The sequence below is a fragment of the Oncorhynchus clarkii genome, chromosome 6 (genome assembly GCF_045791955.1).
Source record: "Oncorhynchus clarkii lewisi isolate Uvic-CL-2024 chromosome 6, UVic_Ocla_1.0, whole genome shotgun sequence".
In the NCBI taxonomy this organism is placed as follows: domain Eukaryota; kingdom Metazoa; phylum Chordata; class Actinopteri; order Salmoniformes; family Salmonidae; genus Oncorhynchus; species Oncorhynchus clarkii.
In genome coordinates, this window is record NC_092152.1 from 85,283,276 (window position 1) to 85,289,275 (window position 6,000).

Here is a 6,000-nt window from a genome sequence, read left to right on the forward strand (position 1 = left end):
GATGGGTTGATAATATGGGTTGATAACATGACCAGGATGGGTTGATTATATGACCAGGATGGGTCGATAATATGACCAGGATGGGTTGATTATATGACCAGGATGGGTCGATAATATGACCAGGATGGGTTGATAACAAGACCAGGATGGGTCGATAATATGACCAGGATGGGTCGATAATATGACCAGGACGGGTCGATAATATGACCAGGATGGGTTGATTATATGACCAGGATGGGTTGATTATATGACCAGGATGGGTTGATAACATGACCAGGATGGGTTGTTAATATGACCAGGATGGGTTGATTATATGAACAGGATGGGTTGATAATAGGACCAGGACGGGTTGATAATATAACCAGGATGGGTTGATAATATGACCAGGATGGGCTGATAATATGACCAGGATGGGTTGTTAATATGACCAGGATGGGTTGATAATATGACCAGGATGGGTTGATAATATGACCAGGATGGGTTGATAATATGACCAGGATGGGTTGATTATATGACCAGGATGGGTTGATAATGGGACCAGGATGGGTTGATAATATAACCAGGATGGGTTGATAATATAACCAGGATGGGTTGATAATATGGGTTGATAACATGACCAGGATGGGTTGATAATATGACCAGGATGGGTTGATATGACCAGGATGGGTCGATAATATGACCAGGACGGGTCGATAATATGATCAGGATGGGTTGATAACAAGACCAGGATGGGTCGATAATATGACCAGGACGGGTCGATAATATGACCAGGACGGGTCGATAATATGACCAGGACGGGTCGATAATATGACCAGGACGGGTCGATAATATGACCAGGACGGGTCGATAATATAACCAGGACGGGTCGATAATATGACCAGGACGGGTCGATAATATAACCAGGATGGGTTGATAATATAACCAGGATGGGTTGATAATATAACCAGGATTGTGCCTTTGTCTTCTGGACAACGAAAGAAAGTTGATATGAAAACCAATAGAACAGGAGAGAAATGAAATGAAATACTTCCCTCCACAGTGGAATCAGGGATCAGTAAGCTTCTTTAAAAACAATACCTGTAGATTGATTCAGATCACAAGCTCGTAGGCATATGCCTATTGGGAAGCCCGCAATTTCTGCAGGGCAGGTGGCAATAAACCTAGCTGATTACTGAGTTGAGACTGTCAGTGAAAACCATCTCAGATATTGAGACGATAATGTGTCTTGAGTATAATTTATAATGTTGAGAAAAGGGGGGAGGGGTGTGTGTCTCTCCACTGGGGCCTCCGCCCCGTCTCTCCACTGGGGCCTCCGCCCCGTCTCTCCACTGGGGCCTCCGCCCCGTCTCTCCACTGGGGCCTCCGCCCCGTCTCTCCACTGGGGCCTCCGCCCCGTCTCTCCACTGGGGCCTCCGCCCCGTCTCTGCACTACGGCCTCCGCCCCGTCTCTCCACTACGGCCTCCGCCCCGTCTCTCCACTACGGCCTCCGACCCGTCTCTCCACTGGGGCCTCCGCCCCGTCTCTCCACTACGGCCTCCGCCCCGTCTCTGCACTACGACCTCCGCCCCGTCTCTGCACTACGACCTCCGCCCCGTCTCTGCACTACGACCTCCGCCACGTCTCTGCACTACGGCCTCCGCCCCGTCTCTCCACTACGGCCTCCGCCCCGTCTCTCCACTACGGCCTCCGCCCCGTCTCTCCACTACGGCCTCCGCCCCGTCTCTCCACTACGGCCTCCGCCCCGTCTCTCCACTACGGCCTCCGCCCCGTCTCTCCACTACGGCCTCCGCCCCGTCTCTCCACTACGGCCTCCTTCAGTGTCTTCTGTTTGGAGTGCTCCATGTGAGCAATGAGTGTGTGTCTGGTTTCTCTGTCCTGCTCATGTTGAGGGAACGTGTGTCTGGTTTCTCTGTCCTGATAATGTTGATAGAGCGTGTGTCTGGTTTCTCTGTCCTGATAATGTTGAGGGTGCGCCTGAGCATAGAGGTAACTGGCAGCTCAGAAATGTACTGGCTGAGGGGCGGCGACCGGCTGAGGGGCGGCGACCGGCTGAGGAGCAGCAGGAGAAATCCAGATCAAAACAGGCCTCTGTACGCTGTGTTTCCGAGCATCGGCAAGACAGAACAGCTGCCTCAGGGTCAGGGTTAGGCCTAACAGGCCTCTCTGTACGCTGAGACAGAACAGCTGCCTCCGGGTCAGTGTTAGGCCTAACAGGCCTCTCTGTACGCTGAGACAGAACAGCTGCCTCCGGGTCAGTGTTAGGCCTAACAGGCCTCTGTACGCTGAGACAGAACAGCTGCCTCCGGGTCAGGGTTAGGCCTAACAGGCCTCTGTACGCTGAGACAGAACAGCTGCCTCAGGGTCAGGGTTAGGCCTAACAGGCCTCTCTGTACGCTAAGACAGAACAGCTGCCTCCGGGTCAGTGTTAGGCCTAACAGGCCTCTGTACGCTGAGACAGAACAGCTGCCTCCGGGTCAGGGTTAGGCCTAACAGGCCTCTGTACGCTGAGACAGAACAGCTGCCTCAGGGTCAGGGTTAGGCCTAACAGGCCTCTCTGTACGCTGAGACAGAACAGCTGCCTCCGGGTCAGTGTTAGGCCTAACAGGCCTCTCTGTACGCTGAGACAGAACAGCTGCCTCCGGGTCAGTGTTAGGCCTAACAGGCCTCTGTACGCTGAGACAGAACAGCTGCCTCCGGGTCAGGGTTAGGCCTAACAGGCCTCTGTACGCTGAGACAGAACAGCTGCCTCAGGGTCAGGGTTAGGCCTAACAGGCCTCTCTGTACGCTAAGACAGAACAGCTGCCTCCGGGTCAGTGTTAGGCCTAACAGGCCTCTGTACGCTGAGACAGAACAGCTGCCTCCGGGTCAGGGTTAGGCCTAACAGGCCTCTGTACGCTGAGACAGAACAGCTGCCTCAGGGTCAGGGTTAGGCCTAACAGGCCTCTGTACGCTGAGACAGAACAGCTGCCTCAGGGTCAGGGTTAGGCCTAACAGGCCTCTCTGTACGCTGAGACAGAACAGCTGCCTCCGGGTCAGTGTTAGGCCTAACAGGCCTCTGTACGCTGAGACAGAACAGCTGCCTCCGGGTCAGGGTTAGGCCTAACAGGCATCTGTAAGCTGAGACAGAACAGCTGCCTCAGGGTCAGGGTTAGGCCTAACAGGCCTCTGTACGCTGAGACAGAACAGCTGCCTCAGGGTCAGGGTTAGGCCTAACAGGCCTCTGTACGCTGAGACAGAACAGCTGCCTCCGGGTCAGGGTTAGGCCTAACAGGCCTCTGTACGCTGAGACAGAACAGCTGCCTCAGGGTCAGGGTTAGCCCTAACAGGCCTCTGTACGCTGAGACAGAACAGCTGCCTCAGGGTCAGTGTTAGGCCTAACAGGCCTCTGTACGCTGAGACAGAACAGCTGCCTCAGGGTCAGGGTTAGCCCTAACAGGCCTCTGTACGCTGAGACAGAACAGCTGCCTCAGGGTCAGTGTTAGGCCTAACAGGCCTCTGTACGCTGAGACAGAACAGCTGCCTCAGGGTCAGGGTTAGGCCCAACAGGCCGTGTTTCCGTGCTTCGGCAAGACAAAACAGCTGCCTCCGGTAAGACAAGGGGGTGGAGGTCTGTGTCTATTTGTAAATAACAGCTGGTGCGCAAAATCAGATTCAAGGAAGTCTCGAGGTTTTGCTCGCCTGAGGTAGAGTATCTCATCAATCAATCAATCAAAGATGTACTGTGTTTCCGACGACACATTGGTGCGGCTGGCTTCCGGGTTAAGCGAGCAGTGTGTCGAGAAGCAGTGTGGCTTGGCGGGGGGGTCGTGTTTCGGAGGACGCGTTGGCTGTCGACCTTCACCTCTCCTGAGTTCGTACGGGAGTTGCAGTGATGGGACAAGACTAACTACCAATTGGAAACCACGAAATTGTAAAAATCTCAACAGTATGTCCTTTACAAAAATACAAAATAAAAGATGAAAGGAACACCTGCTGTGTATTACCTATACATAGTCACTAACTCTACCTACATATTACCTCCACTAACCTGTACCCCCATCTGTAGCTCTGTGTATTACCTATACATAGTCACTAACTCTACCTACATATTACCTCCACTAACCTGTACCCCCATCTGTAGCTCTGTGTATTACCTATACATAGTCACTAACTCTACCTCCATATTACCTCCACTAACCTGTACCCCCATCTGTAGCTCTGTGTATTACCTATACATAGTCACTAACTCTACCTACATATTACCTCCACTAACCTGTACCCCCATCTGTAGCTCTGTGTATTACCTATACATAGTCACTAACTCTACCTACATATTACCTCCACTAACCTGTACCCCCATCTGTAGCTCTGTGTATTACCTATACATAGTCACTAACTCTACCTACATATTACCTCCACTAACCTGTACCCCCATCTGTAGCTCTGTGTATTACCTATACATAGTCACTAACTCTACCTACATATTACCTCCACTAACCTGTACCCCCATCTGTAGCTCTGTGTATTACCTATACATAGTCACTAACTCTACCTCCATATTACCTCCACTAACCTGTACCCCCATCTGTAGCTCTGTGTATTACCTATACATAGTCACTAACCTGTACCCCCATCTGTAGCTCTGTGTATTACCTATACATAGTCACTAACTCTACCTACATATTACCTCCACTAACCTGTACCCCCATCTGTAGCTCTGTTTATTACCTATACATAGTCACTAACTCTACCTCCATATTACCTCCACTAACCTGTACCCCCATCTGTAGCTCTGTGTATTACCTATACATAGTCACTAACTCTACCTCCATATTACCTCCACTAACCTGTACCCCCATCTGTAGCTCTGTGTATTACCTATACATAGTCACTAACTCTACCTACATATTACCTCCACTAACCTGTACCCCCATCTGTAGCTCTGTGTATTACCTATACATAGTCACTAACTCTACCTACATATTACCTCCACTAACCTGTACCCCCATCTGTAGCTCTGTGTATTACCTATACATAGTCACTAACCTGTACCCCCATCTGTAGCTCTGTGTATTACCTATACATAGTCACTAACTCTACCTCCATATGACCTCCACTAACCTGTACCCCCATCTGTAGCTCTGTGTATTACCTATACATAGTCACTAACCTGTACCCCCATCTGCAGCTCTGTGTATTACCTATACAGTCACTAACCTGAACCCCCATCTGTAGCTCTGTGTATTACCTATACATAGTCACTAACTCTACCTACATATTACCTCCACTAACCTGTACCCCCATCTGTAGCTCTGTGTATTACCTATACATAGTCACTAACTCTACCTACATATTACCTCCACTAACCTGAACCCCCATCTGTAGCTCTGTGTATTACCTATACATAGTCACCAACTCTACCTACATATTACCTCCACTAACCTGAACCCCCATCTGTAGCTCTGTGTATTACCTATACATAGTCACTAACTCTACCTACATATTACCTCCACTAACCTGAACCCCCATCTGTAGCTCTGTGTATTACCTATACATAGTCACTAACTCTACCTACATATTACCTCCACTAACCTGAACCCCCATCTGTAGCTCTGTGTATTACCTATACATAGTCACTAACTCTACCTACATATTACCTCCACTAACCTGAACCCCCATCTGTAGCTCTGTGTATTACCTATACATAGTCACTAACCTGAACCCCCAGCTCTGTGTATTACCTATACATAGTCACTAACCTGAACCCCCATCTGTAGCTCTGTGTATTACCTATACATCACATTGACTCGTTAGTTAATTTAGTCAATATTTTTCTTAAAACTGCCTTGTTGGTTAAGGTTTGTGAGTCACTGTAAGGTGAAACACCGGTTGTATTCGACGCAGGTGACAAATACAACGTCATAGTTGTGTTGGATGAATAAGATAAACACAGGCCAATTTAAATCCACTATATTATGCAAATTAACCTATAGACCAATAAGCATGACGGTCAAATGTAT

At 49.5% G+C, this 6,000-nt stretch overlaps 1 protein-coding gene across 1 annotated transcript in view; it reads right to left on the minus strand.

The window, feature by feature from the left end:
* LOC139412462 (centrosomal protein 89) overlaps positions 1 to 6,000 on the minus strand; it is a 155,208-nt gene that overhangs the window by 126,645 nt on the left and 22,563 nt on the right. The window lies entirely within an intron of this gene.